At 35.9% G+C, this 21,417-nt stretch overlaps 1 non-coding gene across 1 annotated transcript; it reads left to right on the top strand.

Moving 5' to 3' along the window:
- The first annotated feature begins 3,359 nt into the window (after window positions 1-3,359).
- LOC123326431 lies at window positions 3,360-3,490 on the top strand. The gene has a single exon (XR_006541091.1). It is a non-coding gene; the product is annotated as a small nucleolar RNA SNORA63 (small nucleolar RNA).
- Window positions 3,491-21,417: the final 17,927 nt, after the last annotated feature.

Below are 21,417 nucleotides of genomic sequence, written 5' to 3'. Positions count from 1 at the left end.
ATGCAAATTACATGTAACTTCTTTTCAGAAACCAAGAAGAGAGTGACATATTTGGTGTTAAGAGAGAAAGACTCATCAACCTAGAATTCTCTACCCTGTGAAATTATCTTTTAAAAAGTGAAAGAGAAATAAAGATTCTTCAACACAAACAAAAATTGAGGGAATTTGTTGTCAAGAAACCTATCTTCCAAAAAAATTTTAAAAGGAGTTCTTCAGAGAGAAGGAACATGATATAGGTCAGAAAATCAGATCTACATAAAGAAGGGAAAATAATCAGAGAAGGAAAAGTGAAGGCAAATAAAACTTTAATTTTTTGTTTCCTTAATTGATCCAAAAGATAGGTTTATTCAAAATAATGATAGCAATGTATTTGACTTTGTTCATATATATTATGTATGTATATGTATGCTTATCTATGCATACATATACCTATGTGCACTTGTATGTAAGTGAAATGAATGATAGCAGTGATATAAGGGACAAGAGGGAGGAATTGGGATAATTTTGTTATTATAAGGTATTATACTGATGAAGTGGTATAATGTCATTTGAAAGTGGACTTGGAGTACTTATAAATGTATATTGCAAACCTTAAAAAAAGTACAAAAAAAGTGGAGAAAAAGGAGTAAAACAGATATGCTGACTGGAGAGAAAATAGAATTACATAAAATGCTCAGTTAAAACCACAAAAGGCAGAAAAAGAGTAGAAGACAAAAACAGGAACACAGAACAAGAGCAACAAAGAATAAACAGTAACAAATACGGTAGATAATTCTGAAACAAATAATACATTATATGTTAAGGAAAAAAAAGAAGAAGATAGCAGGAGGGGAAGAATGAAGGGGGGGAAATTGGAGGGGGAGACGAACCATGAGAGATGATGGACTCTGAAAAACAAACTGAGGGTTCTAGAGGGGAGGGGGGTGGGAGAATGGGTTTGCCTGATGATGGGTATTAAGGGGGGCATGTTCTGCATGGAGCACTGGGTGTTATGCACAAACAATGAATCATGGAACACTACATCAAAAACTAATGATGTAATGTATGGTGATTAACACAATAAAAAAATTTTTAAAAATATGGTAGATATTAACCCAACTACATCAATAATCACTTTAAACCTCAGTGGTCTAAATGCACCAATTAAAAGATAAAAATAGTTAGAATGGATCAGAAAATGAGACCTAACTACATGTTGTCTACAAGGAACCCACATTAAATATAAAGACACATACAGATTAAAAGTAAATGAATGGAGAAAGATATGCTAACCATGCTAACAATCAAAAGAAGGCAGGAGTAGCTATATTAATTTTGGGTAGAGTAGACTTCAGAGCAAGGGATATTATCAGGGATAAAGAGTAGCATTTCATAATGACAAAGGGGCCAGTACTCTAAGAAGAGATAATAATCTTTGACGTGTATATGCTTAAAACAGAGTCAAACTATGTGAGGCAAAATCTGATAGAACTGCAAGGAGAAATAGATGAATCCAGTATTTTAATTGGAGGTTTCAACACCCCTCTATCAGAAATGGACAGATCCAATAGGTAGAAAATTAGTAAACACATAGTCGAACTCAACAACACCATCAATCAACTGGATATAATGAACGTCTATAGACTATCTAACAACAGCAGAATATACTTTCTTCTCCAGCTTACATGGGATATTTACCAGGATAAACCACATTCTGGGCCATAAAAAAACACCTTAACAAATTTAAAAGAGTAGAAATCATACAAATTCTGGCTTCAGACCACAACTAAATTAAACTCTAAATCAATAAAAAAAAGACATCTGGAAAATCCCAAGATACTTGGAGATGAAGCAACATACTTCCATAAAACACATGAGACAAAGAAGTAATGTCGAGCAATGAAAAGATATTTTGAACTAAGTGAAAACAAAAATATAATTTATCAAAATTTGTGGAATACAGTGAAAGCAGTGCTTAGAGTAAAATTTATAGCATTGAATACATATATTTAAAAAAAGAGAAAGATCTAAAATTAATCATTTAAGCTTTTACCTTAGGGAACTAAAAAAGAAGAGCAAATTAAATCCAAAATAAGCAGAGAAGAAATAAGAAAAAGTAGAGCAGATATCAATAAAATATCAAAAGGGAAATCAATAGAGAAAATTAAAAAAAATTAAAAGCTGGCTCTTTTCAAAGATTAATAACATTAACAAGCCTGTAGTCAGGCTAACTAAGGAAAACAGAAAGAGGACAAAAATGAATATTATTAGAAATAAATGGGAATGATTAACAAAACTAAAAGGTGACCTATAGAATGGAAGAAGACATTTACAAATGACAATCTGATAAATGTTAATATCCAAAACATATAAAGAATTGAAAAAACTCAACACCCAAAAAACAAATAATCGACTTAAAAAATGGGCAGAAGTCATGAAAATAGGAATAGACATTCTTCCAAAGAAGACAAACAAATGACCAACAGAAACATGAAAAGCTGCTCAATATCACTCATCATGAGGGAAATACAAATCAAAACTACAATGAGATATCACCTCACACCTGTCAGAATGGCTAAAATCAACAACACAAGAAACAACAAGTATTGGTGAGGATGTGGAGAAAAGGGAACCCTCCTGCACTGTTGATGGGAATATGAACTGTTGCAGCCACTGTGGAAAACAGTATGGAGGTTCCTCAAAAAGTTAAAAATAGAACTACCCTATAATGCAGCAATTGCTACTAGGTATTTGCCCAAAGAATACAAAATGCTAATTCAAAGGGATACATGCACCCTGATGTTTATAGCGGCATTATCTACAATAGCCAAATTATGGAAACAGTCCAAATGTCCATTGACTGATGAATAGATAAAGAAGATGTGGTGTATATACATGTGGATATATATGGAATACTACTCAGCCATAAAAAGAATGAAATCTTGTCATTTGCTGTGATGTGGATAGAGCTAAAGAGTATTATGCTAAGCGAAATGTCAGTCAGAGAAAGACAAATACCATATGATCTTACTCATATGTGGAATTTAATAAACAAAACAAATGAACATAGGGGACAACAACAAAAAAAGACAGACAAAGCAAGAAACAAAGTCAACTATAGAGGACAAACTGATGGTTACTGGAGGGGAGGTAGGTGGGGGGATGAGTTAATAGGTGATGGGGATTAAGGAGGGCACTTGTAATGAGCACTGGGTGTTGTATATAAGTGATGAATCACTAAATTCTACATCTGAAACTAATATTACACTGTATATTAACTAACTGGAATTTAAATAAAAAGTTGGAGGAAGAAAGAAATAAATGAGGAGATATCACTAGAGATCCATGACATTAAAAGAATAATAAAAGAATACTATGAGATGCAGGATCTAGTTACAATGTAGCTGTAAAGTGCTGCCTTGTCTTTGCCCCCTGCTCAAAATAAAGCTGTTACCTTTCTAGCCCTGTCCGCCATGGTGCTTAGCAGCCAGGGATGCATGGTCTCAGACATGTTTACCAAGTAAAACACTGACTTGAGGGGCGCCTGGGTGGCTCAGTCATTAAGCGTCTGCCTTCGGCTCAGGTCATGATCCCAGGGTCATGGGATCGAGCCCCACATCGGGCTCCCTGCTCAGCGGGGAGTCTACTTCTCCCTCTCCCACTCCCCCTGCTTGTATTCCCTCTCTCGCTGTGTCTCTCTCTGTCAAATAAATAAATAAAATCTTAAAAAAAAAAAAAAAGAATACTATGAACAAGTCTATGCCCATAAATTTGATAACCTAGATGAAATGAACAAATTCCTTGAAAGACACAATCTGTGAAAACTCACACAAAATGAAACTGATAATCTGAATAGACCTCTACCTAGTAAATAAATTGAATCAGTAATTAATAACCTTTCAAAATAGAAAACACCACGCCCAAATGGATTCACTGGTGAATTCTAACAGACACTTAAGGAGGAAATTACATAAATTCTCTATAATCTCTTTCAGAAGATTGAAGCTGAAGGAATGAATACTTCCTAACTCAGATTGGCAGTTTCTTACAAAACTAAGCATAGTTTTACCATGTGATCCAGCAATCACACTCCTTGGTATTTACCCAAATAAACTGAAAACTTATGTCCACACAAAAACTTGTACACACATATTTATAGCAGTTTTATTCACAATTGCCAAAACTTAAACCCTGCCAAGATGTCGTTCACTATGTGAATAGATAAGTAAACTGTGGTACCTCCAGACTATGGAATATTATTCAGTGCTAAAAAGAAATGAACTATTAAGCTATGAAAAGACGTGGAAGAAACTTAAATGCATATTACTAAGTGAAAGAAGCCACTCTGAAAAGCCTACGTACTGTTTGATTCCAATATATGACATCCTAGGAAAGAGAGAAGTAAAAGGATCAGTGGTTACTAAAGGATAGTGGGAAGGAGGGATGAATAGGTGGAGTGTAGAGGATTCTTAAGGCAGTGAAACTTGTCTGTATGAGACTATAATGGTGGACACATGGGATAGTTTAATAAGATGGTGCATACACCATAGAATGTGCAACATCAAGAATGAACCCTGATATAACCTATGGATTAGATAACCTGTGGGTTTCCTAAGTGACCTTGGACAATTTATTAACTCTCTGTGAGCCTTAATTTCCTCCTCAGCTAAATAAATACATCTGTAAAGTTAGTCAAAGAGTCACTTTTTGGGGGGGGTAGTGATAATGATGTGTCAGTGTAGGTAGTAACAAATGTCCACTCTGGTGAGGCATGTTGATAATGGCTATGCATGTGTAGGGGTAGGGGGAGTATGGGAAATCTCTGTATATTTCACTCGGTTTTGCTGTGATCCTAAAACTGTGCTAAAATATGAAGTCTATTTTAAAAGACTTAATTTTCTAATTATAGATTTACATTTTCTAATTATAAATGACATTAATACAGTTTTTTAGAGCATGTTTTATATGGGCATATATATTTTATACTACTTTCAAATTAATCTATGAGGTGAGTTCAAACTTCTTCATAAGAGGAAGGATACTGAAATAGTTCCAATTTGTGATATTTAATATGGGTGCCTGATTTTTTTAGTTTTCTGAACCTAAGTGCATATAAAAATAAAAAAATATTTTATAATCGTCCCAACTAAAAAAATTAAACAGTCATGTGAAGTACCTTACAATGCAAGTTGTCATATATTTTTAGTTATTTTAGTACTTATTAGTTGCTTAATATTATATTTAATTTTAAACTATTCCAAAAAGGCAAAGCAGATACTCAGGCAAAATAATGGACATCAGAGACGAAAAAATATCCAGGTCTTAATGGTTTGAGAGCTTAGTGATCTAATCTGCCAGAGAAGAATTCAGAGTATTTTGCTTTATTGTTGCTCATTTTTCTTTATATCTAATGACACATAATGGCTCTAAACACAAAAGTATTCTACTTGGAATGAAAAAGATAAGGTAGTTGCTTACCAGTTTTTGGTGTTACTTATTTTTTTCAAAAGCTATCTTACTTTTTAAAAAACAGTCTTTAGGAGTTTACAAAGAAGCAGAGTTTTGTAATCAAAAAGAACTGTTCAATCATACAATTATACATTTGTTCCTTTATACATACATGTATGTATTCATTGATTCAACATATACTTATTGAACACTTCCTCCATGCCGGACACAATACTAGGCATCAAGAATGTAAAAATGAATTACTCACAGCTACTGTTCATAAGGATCTAATAGAGTAATAGATACAAACGTCTTATAAACTGGGAATCATTGAACATTGTAGCAAGTGCAATAAGAGGGATATGCATTTTCATACCAAGAAAGGTGTACCTAATTTAGGTTGGGGAAGATTCCTCAATTAGGAATCAAAACTCTATATCCTATTCTCAGATTTTCCACTGAACAATCTTATTAAATTATCCCATGTATCCACCATTATAGTATCATACATACAAGTTTCACTGCCTAAGTGACTTGGAAAATTTATTAACTCTGAACCTTAGTTTCCTCCTCTGCTAAATAAGTATATCTATACACTAAGTCAAAGAGTCACTTTTTTTAAGACATTCTTTTACATTTTACTTTAATTCTAGTATAATTAACATAGTGTTATATTATTTTCAGGTGTCCAGTCGGAGTCACTTTATTTTTTATTTTTATTTATTTTTTATTATTTTATTATATTATGTTAATCACCATACATTACATCATTAGTTTTTGATGTGGTGTTCCATGATTCATTGTTTGCATATAACACCCAGTGCTCCATTCAATACATGCCTTCTTTAATACCCATCACCAGGCTAACCCATCCCCCCACCACCCTCCCCTCTAGAGCCCTCCATTTGTTTCTCAGAGTCCATAGTATCTCATGGTTCATCTCCCCCTCCGATTCCCCCCCTTCATTTTTCCCTTCCTACTATCTTCTTCTTTTTTTAACATATAGTGGACACATGGGATAGTTTAATAACCTGTTTCAGAGGTACAGGTCTGTGATTCAACAGTCTTACACAATTCACAGCGCTCACCATAGCACACTTTTTTAAAAAAAGATTTATTTATTTATTTTAGAGAGAGAGAGAGCATGAGAGGGAGGGGCAGAGGGAGTGGAGAGAATCTCAAACAGGCTCAACGCTGAGCATGGAGCCCAACATGGGGCTCAATTTCATGACCCCAAGATCACTACCTGAGCTGAAACCAAGAATTGGACACTTAACTGACTGAGCCACCCAGGCGGCCCCAAAGTCACTTTTGAGAATAATATGAAAAAGTCAAAGTCCACGTGCTCCAATGTTCCTCAGAACACTAGCTTTAATTAAAAACAAACAAAAACAAAAAACTTTATAGTTTTTTAGAACATGTTTTATATGGGCATATATATTTTATACTACTTTCAAATTAATTTATGAGGTGAGTTCAAACTTCTTCATAAGAGGAAGGATACTGAAATAGTTCCAATTTGTGATATTTAAATGTTCTAAAAAACATGTTCTAAAAAACAAAAAAACAAACAAAAAAGACTCTCCACTGAGCAGGGAGACTGATGCAGGACTTGATCCCAGAACTCCGAGATCATGACCTGAGCTGAAGGCAGTCACTTAACCCACTGAGCCACCCAGGTGCCCTCAGTTTTTTGTAAGTTTTTTGTTTGTTTGTTTGTTTGTTTTTAATTAAAGCTAGTGTTCTGAGGAACAGAACCCAAATTAAATCTGGGTTTTTCTCCTCTTATAGAGTCACAGTGCACCTTAACATAATCTGATTAATTCTGCAGAAATGATATTTCTTTAATCTAATTTAATCCAGAGTTTCCCTAATTTATTTAGTCTCTGACTTTGCTTATAAATATATTGCTAAACATATCTTGGGTATTCTACTCTATGTGGTAACATTATTAAAATTTAAAGTACTCTATGGATGGCAAGCATTTAAATACATAAAATATCTTTTATGTTATTATTTCTTCTACATTTTAATATATGTCATGTGAAATTATTTATGCATGTATCTTTTACTCTTTTAAATTATAAACTCCCTCAATTGGCACATTGTTTCCTATTTATATTCCCCAGAGTTTGGCTTTTTTTTTAAAAGATTTTATTTATTTGGGAGAGAGAGAATGAGAGAGAGAGAGCATGAGAGTGGGTAGGGTCAGAGGGAGAAGCAGACTCTCCACTGAGCAGGGAGACTGATGCAGGACTTGATCCCAGGACTCCGAGATCGTGACCTGAACTGAAGGCAGTCACTTAATCCACTGAGCCACCCAGGTGCCCTCAGAGTTTGGCTTTTAAAGTTTACTGAATAAATGTGTGAATAAGACTATATAAGGATTTACTTATTTAAATTATAAGCAAAACTGAATTGGGTAGGTGAATGTATGATTTTTGTCAGTTTTTTTAATAAGATATTTTTCCTTAATGTCTAATGCTCTTTTAACAAACATTTATTAAGCACCTACTATGTGCCAGGCACTATTCTGGGAACTATAGATACATCAGAAAATAAAACAGCCCCAACACCAGCCCACATGGAGCTTCCACACTTGTGGGCAGAGAAAGACAAAAAATAAGCAAATAAATTGAATAATGTGTTAGAAATTAGTCAGTGTTATGAAGAACGTAAGTGGAGAAATGCTTCAAAGAGGGAGGGTCAGGCATTGTGGTTTGCAATTTCAAATAGTTGAGCCAGGGAAGGACACACTGGGAAGGAGACATTTGAACAAAGACTACAAGAGAGTGAGAGAGTGAGCATTCTAGGCTGAGGGAACAAGAAATGCAAAGGCCCTAAGGCAGGATTGTGCCTGGCATCTTCCCAGAACAACAAGGGAGCAGTTGTAGCTGAGTGAGTCAGTGAATGTGAGAGTTGCAGATGAAGTCAGAGAGATAATGAGAATTTGGATCATGGAAGGCTTTGTAGGAATTTTGACTTTTACTATGAGTGAGATGGGAAGCACTGGAGGGCTCGAACCAAGAAATGATATAATCTGAGCTACATCTTACACAGAATCACTTTGCTAATAATGTTAGTACAGAATGTGGTGGGGCAAGGTGGAAGCAGAGAGACCGGTTAGACAGGAGATGATAGTGACCTGGATTAGGTGGGTAGCAGTCTTGGTCATGAGATGTGGTCAGTATGGATATACTTTGAGTTAAAGCTAGTATTTGGTTTACTTATGGAAAGTGGGCCAAAAAAAGGAATCAAGGGTAATAAGGGTTTTTAAACAGCAAATGGAAGGATTGAGTTGTCACTGAGAGGCAAAGGCTGATGTGTAGAGTAGAACCTTCTTACCTATTGACTTCTAACGCATGTCAACAATATTTCAGAGTTTGGTCATTGGTCAGAAGACGTCCAGGGGAGAGGATAGGAATAAATCAGCATAAACACAGCTCTACAAAGTCAAAGAGGTCAAAGAGTAGGGCCCATTGTTGGTTGGGTAGTAACTCCTTGCCATATACAGAGATAAACATTTTTATCCTTCTAAAATGTTTTCTAGCACATTGGACAAAACCCAGCATAGAAGTGCCAAAAAGCCTTATTTTTTTGGAGATGGATTAGGACTAAGAGTGATTGAATGTTATTTTATTAGTTAACTTTTTAAACAAATTTAATTTGCCCCTTTTGTATGCTACTTAACGGGTATCAGTGCACAAAACTTAAAAAAAATCCTCTGCTTTTGTGGAGGTTATATTATCTAGTAGGGACAAATAAACAATGAGTAATAAGGATAACGGGCAAGTAAATGATATAGTATGTTACAAGCGAATTAGTGCTGTGGAAAAAAAAATACATCAGGGTAAGGGGAATTGAAAATGGGGGGAATTATATCAGTTATAAATCTTCTCTTTGATGCTACCACTTTTAATAAGGGCATGAATATTCTCAAAGCAGAGAATGACTCCAAATCAGCAGAAAGAATTTCTTATGTCTTATGTATAGTTTTTTCTGCTTTTAGTCTGGAGACAGTAGTACTGAATTCTGATGGCACCGCAGTTGTGTGGGAATTGGATGAACTTAACTGTCACCCTTTGAAATCCCTGTTTCTGACAGGTCAAATATTTCAAAATCTCTTGTTAAGAACATTTTGAGCATGTTCCCTTCTTGGGGACATTTTCATCTTTAATAACAACCAACTTAGAGAAAGTAGGACAGAGCAACCAGGATATTTTGAAAACAACAAAGAAATAGATGTTTCATTGGTAATTGCTTGGCACTCTCTAAGTCTACGTGTTTAAAAAGCATCAGTTGTATTTCTAAAATTTGAGTAAGGTCACAGGCTAACAATATGATCCTGTAAAACTCTGATAATAAAACTAATGAAATAGGAAACTAGTGATATTTTATAGGGCAGTAAAAGGTGGAAGGAAGATCAGATAATTATTTTTGTATTTCCCCATACCCCACACTTGTCAATGAGAAGCTCCAGGGGAAAGAGTATCTTAGAATATTTCTGCATCCCTAGAGTGGAGCATAGGACCTAACATAAAGTGCATGGGTTATCAGATACTAAAGTTCTAAAAAAATCACCCAGAATACTTATTAAAAATATATAATATTGAGCTCCATTGTATGGAATATACTTCTACTAACAAAATATGTCATTTATGAAATTCAGATTTAAATCTGGCAAACCTAAGACATGATTAAAATAAAAAATGAGTATCCTATATGTCTAAGGACAGATTTTGCAGCTATCTGATAAGCATGTACCTAAGTAGCAAGGGTCTGTGAATTAATTCAGTTTTTTATGGTTCTAAACAGACTAAATTCTCTTACTTGGCCCAGATGTAGGTTTGTTCATTACCTTCTGTTTTCAAGCTAGAAATTAACAGTGGTTTCTCAGCTTGGAGGTAACTGTGATTAGTCATACAGGGGACTCAGGTTAGTGTGACTACATAAACACAGCCTGTTACCATTATTAAGAAACCTCATAAATCAGATATCCTGATGACATTATTGCAACGTCATTTTTCATAAAAGAAGATTGTATCATGACAAAGGAATGGAAAATCTATTTCAGCTTGGGTGTGTTGATGTTTCAACAGAAGATGCCAACTATTAACCTATTTAAGTGGAGATCAATGGTCCAACCACTCTAGTTCTAAACAATTATCATACTGAAATGATCATCAAGGGGGTGCCTGGGTTGCTCAGTTGGTTAAGCATCAGACTCTTGATTTCTGCTCAGGTCATGATCTCAGCGTTGTGAGATCAAGCCCCAGGTCAGGCTCTGTGCTGGGTGTGGAGCCTCCTTAAGATTCTCTCTCTCCCTCTGCCCCTGCCCTCTCTCTTTTTAAAAAAATGAAATGATCATAAAGTGTTCTGCAGACTGGCTGATTATTTTTATTCCTCAGGTATGCTCATCTTTGTTTCATTTTACTCACAATCCAATTGATTTTCATTGGATGCTGCTCCACCATCAGGAATTCCAAACAAGCCAGTCTTAGAAAGTTGTCCTTATTTTATTAGGGAAAGGAAATGGCTAGTTTAAGATCCCCATAGAATTAGACAGATACTGTATTAGTTTTCTACTGCTGTGTAACAAATTGCCACACTATATCAGCTTAAAACCATATCTCTTTATTATCTCACATTCTCTGTGGGTCAGGACTACAGACAGGTGCAGCAGCCTCACTGAGTCCTCTGCTGGGGGCTCACAGGCTGCAGTCAAGGTGTTCAGAGCCTGGGACCTCGCCTTCGGGTCAGTGCCCTCTTATAAACTCACATACTTGTTGACAGAATTCATTTATTTGAATCTGTAAAATTCAAGGTGTCTTTCTTCTCTAGGTCCAGAAAACAGAGTCTCTGACTTCTAGACCCTCTTTTAAAGAGTTCACCTGATCAAGTGAGGCTCACCCAGTATAATTTCCCTTTCGATTAACTTTAAGTTCACTAATTGGGGACCTTAATTACTTCTTTATCTTTGCCATCTGATGTAACATTATCACAGGAGTGACATCCCATCACCACATCTGAACAGAAGCAAGTGTCTCCACTACACAACCTAGAGGAGATTATACAAGGGCCTGGGTCATTAAGAGTTCTTAGAAGTCTGCCTACTATTTTGCTTATAAACTTAGCATTCGTATCTCAGCAGTTTGGGAAAGAAGAGACATGAAAAGAGAATTAAACTCCTCTCTATGAGATATAAATACGTAACTGGAGAACTAGTGAGCAAAAGAGAAAAGGAGGTCCAAAGAGAAAGAAGAGGGAGTCGCAACATTATGGTTTCAATAAAAAAAGGTTATCAATGAAAATTCAGACCCCAGAGTGTTTAACAAATTTTATAAGTACCATCGAAAATTCAATGTAAAATTATTTGCTCATTTATGTGGAATGATCTGTTCATTTATATGTGGAATCGAAAAATGAAACAAAACAAGTTCATAGATACAGAGAACAGATTGGTGGTTGCCAGAGGCAGGGACTTGGAGGGTAGAGAAAATGGATGAAGGGGGTCAAAAGGCACAAACTTCTAGCTATAAAATAAATAAGTCATGGACATAATGAACAGTATGGTGACTGTAGTTAGCAATACTGCATTGCATATTTGAAACTTTTGTTAAGGGAGCAGATCTTAAAAGTTTTCATCAGAAGGAAAAAATTTTGTGTAACTGTGTGGTGACAGATGTTAACTACACTTACTGTGGCGATCATCTGGCGACAGAGACAAATACCAAATCATTATGTTGTACACCTGAAACTAATGTTATATGTCAACTATACTCCAATATGAAAGAATTGCTTGCTACAGTGTTTTGTAATATAAACCCCCACAGTGTCCCAGAATCTCAGAAAAGTTTACTGCATGTAGGTTACAGGTAGAGACCGAAAACGGAGTGGAAATATAAACTTGAAACTATAGAAAATTGTGACTCCCTAGATATATCATGAATGCTCTGGGTTTTCTACCATTTATGTGGTTAGGATTTGAGTCCATTTTTCTTCAACGCTAGAAGTTGAACCCAGCAAACTGGAAGTCTTGGGAACTTTTACAAAGTTAATTTATGGGTTACATATTCTTCTAAGAGGAGAACAATAATTAGAAATTGTCTTAAGATTTATAACCAAACTTATGTTGAGGTAGGTCCCAGAGAATATGGTTCATTCTGAAAAGAGGGCAAGCAACTAAACTTCAGGGTTACAAAACAAATACTTAAAACTTTGGAAAGAAGTTAGGGATGTTTTCACTGTATTTGCAAGTGGTTGCTGTTATATGGTCTTTACAACCTGGTAGCCCAATTCTAGATATTACTTATATCAGTAAAATGCTGCTGGTCACACAGATGTCAATTTATTAGATTTCTTAAAATTGTACTTTTTGTGATAAAATCACCTCAAGGCTCAAGTACAAAAGAAATGACACTTGTATGTATGAGTTTGACTCATAGATTAGAGGATATAAAATATTAATGCTATTTACAACAGTCAACACCTGTTGAATATGAATTTACACAAAGTCAGCATAAGATTCCTTCTCTCAGTGAGAGGATTGGAATCATACAATAAGAGTTCAATCTATCAAAATTAGGAAAATTTTTGGTGTTTAACTTGGATTTCAGGTTGGTTGACTACCAGGGATATGAGAAGCAATATGTGGAAAGAACCAAAGGTTCTGGATTTGAAACCAAAAGTTTTTCCTTCTAATCCTGTCTGTGTGACTTATGTGTCATTGGATGAATTATTTAATATTTTAGAACTTTCGTTTTCTCTTCAGTAAAATGGGGACAGCCTCACAGGGTGAATGCTGAATGTTTAAGGGGGTTTCATGTTATAAATTACATAATAACATTATTTTCCAATGATTCCAAGCTAGCTACCACCTGAGTATTTACTTCATAGAGAAGAGGCAGGTTGAAATGGCTCCAACAGTCAAATCACAGTATGGGATGTAGTAATCGGTTGCAGCAAAAAAAAAAAAAAAAAGTATTTATCAAATGCAATCTGGGGTATCAGAAGCTCAATGAGATTCTGAATTTGTATCTATTCTCACCTGAGCCGAACTCAGTCACAGGAGGTATCTGTCTGTGGGGAATCACTTAATCAGCTTAAAATCTGTGTTCTACATGAAAAAAGTATAAAATGAGCAGGCTAAAGTCTGGGTAATGATCTCTATTTGCTACTTTTGTGTACCAATGTTTTGCATTGAACAGTACTTTTAAGTTTGGCAAGGTAAATATTACCCCAATTATACCAAAGGAGCTGAGGTTTCTTACAGAAACTTTGCTGGCAAGATATTTCTAATAAACAAGATGAAAGGCCAGGATGAGAGGCAGAGCTGGTCACTAGAAATTAAGCTTCATTGCATCACTTCACAATCCTCTCGTTTTTTTCTTCTTTCATACCAATCTCTCCCTTCTCTCTCATTTTTACTTTCTATATAGAAAAGTTAAGTGAAAGAAAGTGTTTTGGCTAAATAAGATAAGGTGATACTAAGAAACATTGCATACAAAACAGACAGAGGTCTAAAAAGATGCTTTTTGGATTTCTCTCAGGATCTTTAAGAAAATTAGAGTCACTGTAAAAACAAATAACTCTATTTGGGAGAGACCTATTTACTTAGTGGCGTCAAAACACACATTAATGACAAGGCGGTGAGGTAAACTTTGTGCTTCGGCCAATTATAGTCTCTATTAATAGATTTTAGAGGGTGATTTTATCAGTCATTTTCAAGATTTAGTATATCAAAATCTATAATTAATCTATAAATAACATTGCAGAGAAATTTCATTATTGGGATCCCTGCAAAGATTCCTTCTCCTTAGGTCCTTCACTTTTAATTCTGCTCTCTCCACTGCTGCTGGAACTGTGTTTATTAAATAGCTTAATCATGTGATTTGCTTTTGTTTAAGCATCTCTATGAACTCCAGATAGCTTTCAGTGTGAACACTAGAGCCTCTGGCTTGGCATTCAATACCCCTTTAGTGTGGCCAGAAATTACCTCTTTGAACTTATTTTTACCCATACACTCAACTCCAGACACCCACACATATGACTCTATTCTAGTTCATTCATATCTTACTCTTGAATAAATATTCCGTACCATTTCATGAGACTAAGTTGTTGAAAATGCTGTCTCTACCTAGAATATGACTCCTCCTTTTATGCCTCCCAACTCTGCTCAGGATTCAGAGTCAAGTGTAACTTTATTTATGTGTAAACTCTCTCTTGAATCTTATGGGTAGGCAGTCCTTGTTTCCTCTGAGTTCCAGGAGATAATCTTATCTCTCTGTTGTAACAGGTGCTACATTGCATTGCAATTTATCTGTTTCCTTTTCTGACTCCTCTGTGGACTATAAGTTCATCTGGTACCAGGACTGTCTAAGTTATTGTTAATTGCAGGGGACATGGTGTAATGCTTGTGACCAGCAGATAATTAATAAAAGTTTGCCAAAGTAAATCAAGGCTGTGGGAGCTCTATTCTTTGCATTGCAAAAGTTGCTTGGTTTGATGCCTTTTTCAAAAAACTTCTTTACTTATTTTTACAAATATTTTAAGAGTCTTGATTTCGTGTTCTAAGCAGGATGTAGTAGGTCACAACAGGCTAGTTTTCCCCTATAGCGATGTGAAAAAAGTGGATAAATTACAAAAATCATACTGTTTAAGTTTTGAGAAATCTATGGAATCAATAAGGACTAGGTGGAATAAAATTACAGAGAGGAAAACTATACAAATGAGCTTTGAATCACCAGTTATTTTTTCTTGCAGAGGAATTGCTAATTCTGGTTTGAGCTGAGGGTCAGGGTAGGCCTATGTGCAGCACCTCTGCTGGGGAGAGGGAAACCCTTTTGCCATTGCATAGGTCTGGAGCAACAAATTGGAATCTTGAGAAACCTGAAACATATGCAATGAGCAATAAGAATTTAAGTTCTCATGAAATATTTACTAAAATCAAACTTCTGATGGGCCATAAAGAATCTCCAGAAATTTATAAGACTGGAATAGTTTAGACTTTATTTGCTGATCACAATGCAATTAACTAAGAAGTCAGTAATAAGATAACAAGAAAAACCCCACTGTCTGGAAATTTAATAACACATCTCTAAGTCATACATGAATAATTAAGAAATCAGAATGAGGGATGCGTGGCTGGCTCAGCTGGTAGAGCATGCAGCTCTTGATCTCAGGGTCTTGAGTTCAAGCCCCACTTTGGACATGGAGCCAATTAAAAAATAAAAATTAAATAAATAAATAAAAATAAATCAAACTGAGAATTAGTTTGAACTGATTCATAATGAGGATACAACAGATTTAAACTTGTGGGATGCAAATAAAGCATAGTGAAATCAGTGTTTATAGGGACATGTATACTATAAGTATATATATTAGAAAGGGGGGTTAAAATTAATAATTTAAAATTCCATCTCAAGAACCTAGAAAAGGAACAACATATCCATTCTATGAAAAAGAAAAGAAAAGGAAGTTAAGAGCAGAAATAGATGTAATAGAATGAGAAAAGCAACTAAGATAAAACCTTTTTAGAAAAAATTAGTAAAATTAATAAAAGCTCTGGCAGAACATTTAACAAAAATAAAGGAAAAAATAAATTACTATTACCCGAAATTTGAAATCCATTATTAAAAACCTTCCCACAAAGAAAGTTCTTTACCAGGGGTACCTGGGTGGCTCAGTCATTAAGGGTCTGCATTCAGCCCAGGTCATGATCCCAGGGTCCTGGGATGGAGCCCCGCATCAGACTCCCTGCTCAGTGGGAAGCCTGCTTCTCCTACTCCCCCTGCTTGTGTTCCCTCTCTCACTGGATCTCTCTCTGTCAAATAAATAAATAAATAAAATCTTAAAAAAAGAAAGTTCTTTACCAGAGAATTGTTCCAAATATTTAAGGACAAAATTAACACCCAGTTTATGCAATCTTTCCCAGATCATAAAAACAGAGGAAATATTTACTAGCTTTTTTATTTTAGTGATGGCCACATAACCCAATGACAAAGACATTATGAAAAAGGAAAATTAAAGACCAATCTCTCTCATATAAATAGGTATAAAAATTATTAGCATAACATTTTAATTAAATCAAGTGATAGACAAAAAGGAAAATGCTACACAACAAAGCAGAAGTTACTCCATCTAAGAAAGGCTGATTTCACATTTCAAAATCAATCTAATTCACCTTATCATCATAGAAAAGGAGGAAAAAACCATGATTTTCTCAATAGGTGGAGTATAAACTTTTGATTCAACATCCATTCTTGAAAAAACTCTTAGCAAACTAGTTATAGAAGGGAACATCCTTAATCTGGTAAGAAATATTTACTAAACCACCAGAGTAAACATTATACTCAATGGTAAAATATTGAAAACTTTCCCCTAAAGATCAGGGGATAAAAAAGTATGCCTACTGTCACCATTTTTATCCATTGTTAAATAAAAAAATATATCTGACAAAAACCCATATCCAGAATATGTCAGGCTATCTTAAAAATCAATGAGAAAAAGAACATACACTGAAAAACAAATAAGCAAAAGATCATATGCTGAAAAACAAATGAGCAAGAAGTTGAACAGATCTTTAACAAAAAGAGAAATCCAAATAAACATATAAAGATGGGCTAAAGTTTATTATTCATTAGAGAAATGCAAATTGAAACCATAATGCAGTAATTGTACATATACATCAGAAAGGCTAAAATCTGAATGAGAGAAAATATTTAGTGTTGATGATGGTGTGGATCAACTGGAATCCTCATATGATGTGGTTGGGAGAGTATATTGGTATGCTCATTTGGGAAATCTGTTTGGCAGTACTTTCTAAAGGTGAACATATGTGTAGACTTTGACCCAGCTATTCTGCTTATGTTCATTTAAAGATGTGTGCTAAAGTGTTCACAGCGCCACTATTCATATTAACCAAGACTGGAAAACTCAAATGCTTATCAATAGTGGAGTGGATTAATGTTAGCATGAATCATGTGCAAATTGTTGGTTTTATATGTCAAATAGTTCAAATATTGACAACAGTATATTTTTTTCAATTGATATATTGTGTATATAAACACAGTGACTGCTATACAGCAATGTGGATAAAGATTCATAACCACATGCAACAACATAGATGAAACTTATAAACATGAGGCTTAGCAAAAAAAAAAAAAAAAAAAAAGCCAGACATGAAAGAGTAAATATTGAATGATCCCATTTAAATAAAAAAAATTTTAAGTTAATACTAAGCTACACTGTTAGAAGTAAAGATAGTAGCTCTGTTATCCTTGCTGAGAGAGAGTAATGGAAAGAGATATGCATGAGGCTTTTGGGTTATAGGGTTCTGGTAATGTGTTGATTCTTGATCTGAATGCTGATTGCACAGATATGATCAGTTTGTAAAAATTTATTGAGTGATACAATTATGATTTGTACTTTTCTCTCTATATATATTTTACTTCAAAAAAACTTTTAAAATAAAATCAAGAAGCAGATGGAAGAACATATGAAAATCATTATTAGTGTATTGTTCTATATATAATGGCATTAGAAAGTGATGTCATGAATGTATTATGTCCTTTAACCTCACAATAACTATATGAGGTAGGTATGATTATTTCCTTTCCACCTTTTATAGATGTGGAAACTGAAGTTCAGAGAGGGCCCATATGAAGCCACAGGCCTTGAAAATGGTCACATGATCCCTCCCCTCCCCAGCCCTGCTGGCTCATTAGATGTGCCAACTCTGAACCCAGAAGAAGCTCTATCCTGGCTCAGGTTGTGTCCCTCATCCCCATGGCTTCACAGAACCATCTCTGCTCCGGCTTCAGAACAAGGACTCCTGGGCTGTGAGAGTCAGAGAAAGTGCCAATTAGCGGGACAGGGGACAGGAATCAGTCAACACATCTCCAAGGTTGGGGGTGGGGTGGAGGGGGGAGCAATGTGCTTTGTTCCTGTAGATCCTCAACAAGCAAAAGATGAGGGTTGACCAGAGCAGAAAGTAACGTCAGACAGAAAGAAAAGGAAGAGGAAAAGTTTGGAGGCTAGGACGCAGAGCCTGCTTCCTGGGGAGTAGAGTGGGCGGAGGGTGTTCTGGCTAGAGAGCTGGGGAGTACGGAATTAGAGTGAGCCTTGAGTGCCACTATGAGGGAGAGTTTGAGGGGGAGGAAAGTGCATGGAAGACAGCTCACACCCCCCTAAAGCCCTGCTCAGGTTTCCCAGAAAGTGTGGCCATTGGATCCCAAACACTAGGGGAAATTGCCTGTATCGAGGCTTGCCTGTTTGAGCCATCAGGGAACAGGTGCTGAATGTATAGGAATCATGAGTGAATCCATCAGAAACACCAGGCTGAGCCACTGGGAGGCTTTTGTCTTCACTTGAAGCCTCTCTCTCTGCATATCAGTCCATCGGTGGCAGGTGACAGAAAATCCAGACTCACACAAGGGGGGTTTATGAACTTGGGGAAGTGACTCTGCAGACATAGAATTGGCTTCAGGCCTGTCTCAAATAATGTGGGGTCTTGTCTCTCTCAGGCTCCCCACTTAAAAAAAAATCATGTCAGTCACTGAAAGGTATTGATTCTGTCTACCATGAATACCCAATGGGCTTGAGGCCTTTTCAAAACTTTTCCAAAAGATTTTTAATGTTTCCATTTCCATTAAGCCAGACTTATCTTCCAAGGTCTATCTTTGAAATCTGTAAAATGTACCTAAGAGAAACAAAATGGACCCTAGTATCTGATTAGTTCAATAGTGAGTGAACTTGTCTGGATAACAGATGAGAAGTGAACATTCCAAGTCTGGTTCTGTAAGTTAGGAGTCTCTACACCATTGGCCCAGAATGTGATGTCCCCTCCTGCTCCAAGACATGCTTCATTGTCTGTCCACAGGGACCTGGAGAATGATCTTATCAGAGAGCTCCCAGGGAAGGCCTGGAAACTGCCTCTGGAAACTGCGGTACAGTCAGTTCTGCCATAACACTTGCTTTGAAACACAGATTTATTCCAGTGCTATTGATATGTTGGGGACTGATTTGAGCATAATGCAAATTTCAAATTTTCTGTTGGCTTTTGTGTAGTTTCATCTGGGATATACACTAGGTAAGAGCAGAAAACTATATGCAGCTGAAGTAAGCTGTGTACAAATCCAGAAAACTCACATAGACACACGTATCGTTTCTCAGTTCTCTTTGTGCTATGACACGCAGCCATCCACATCTGGTACTACATTTCCTTTCCAATTTCAATGCTCCTTATACCACGTCACAAAAACTTAACAAGCTGGGACCCCTCCAGTTTCCACAAGCAAACTTCAGATAACTTTCAAAGTAAAGTGTCATATTTATTATGCTACTTACGAATTTCTTAGTTGTTTAACATATATAAAACTATTACCCCTTTTATTAGACTCCTATTTTTTCATATATGTGTCAGGGGTGAAGTTTGTGATGGTTGTGCCCTCCACCACCACCCCCAGAAGCCCTGTTATTTTTATTGTGAGATTTTCCCATAGTATAAGAATTTTCAGGAATATGTATATTGTATTATAGCAAAACTGCACATAAAATTCACTAAAAGTCAATCAGGGCTTTTGTATGTAAAATTCATTTCAAGCCATTTGAAACAAAGTGGAGCTGTGCTTCGTATTAGAAATAAAACAAGAATCTAGAAGTTACTAGGTATCTGAACTCATATTCACATGTATTTAGGGATTCTTTTACTCACAGAATATGCTTTTGCCCTGTGTAGCACTGTTCTTTGCATTAAACATATTATAAAGCTTAAAGCAATTATTGACTTTCTGTGTGTCTTTCTAGTAAACATAAAATTGTGTTAAGTGTACTGAACTTAAATTAGTTAAGTCATGTCACTTTTAACAAGATCTTCCCCCTTCCCTTTGGTGATGACACAATGTTGCAGCCCGTACTTAAGTGTGTTAACATGGTTTTAGTAAGTGGGATTTAGAACTGCCTAGAATGCAGTAATACAAATAAAGAATGTACTCTCCTAGGAGCAAAACGGTAGTTTTAAGGCAGTGGTACAAAACTTGACTGCTTTGGGATGGGTAGATATATGTTCTTAATTAGGTATTTGAGAAATACTCTTTCATGAAGAATGAGTTCTCTATGCTATGAGCTCTTTTATGTCATCTGATGGGAATATGATGATACAGAAAAGCATTTTTTAGAACAGGCTTTATATAACATTGATTGCCACAAAAAACATAATCTCTGCACCCCAACTTTGTTAGCATAACACTAACAACAGTAATAACTGGACAGAGTTGAAAAGGAGCTCAGGGAGCCCTAGTGCCTTATGCATCTAATTACTGAGATGTCACCAGAAATCTGATTGTGTAGGAAGGAGGGAGGTGGGGAGCACTGATGAGATGGCAGTGCCTAAAACAAAGGATAACATTGTCTCTTTGTATCTGGATCACTGTTCTTTGGATCACGAGGGAATCTGCAATGTACATTCACCCTTTGCTGAATTGGTACAAGAGGCAAAGTGGGGCACTATATTAGGCCTCATCATTTGATGCTTGAGATGAATAAGACAAATGATTTTTATCTTGTTTGGGTTCAGGTTTTAGTGTTCATGAAAACGTATTTTAAATTTCAAACCATTTGATTCAACTTGATGAAATTTCTACCTGCTCTTTCTGGGTACAAATAGGAATGGTAGGACTAAGTTTTGTTTTCTGACCCATCTCCTGGCCAATACAAGAATGGAGCCATACATCTATGGAGAGCACAGCCAGCCTCTCTTCCCGCAGTGTGGCAGGTTCTAGGACTCCAAAGGTTCCCATTGAGATTCTCAGACTCACCTTTGTGAACCTTTGGCAGGCTGGCTTTTGTTTCCAGGGGAAAAGAATCAATTAAATGGACTCTGAAAAAAAATTAGCCTGTATTCAAGGGGCCCGGAATGCTGAAGAGTGCTTTGGTAAACCTCTGTGGGCATGCACACATTTGGCCATGCACAAGATTTAATTCCTCATGCTT

Source organism: Neomonachus schauinslandi, chromosome 12, assembly GCF_002201575.2.
Source record: "Neomonachus schauinslandi chromosome 12, ASM220157v2, whole genome shotgun sequence".
Lineage (NCBI taxonomy): Eukaryota > Metazoa > Chordata > Mammalia > Carnivora > Phocidae > Neomonachus > Neomonachus schauinslandi.
This window is presented reverse-complemented; position numbering and strand designations above follow the sequence as displayed.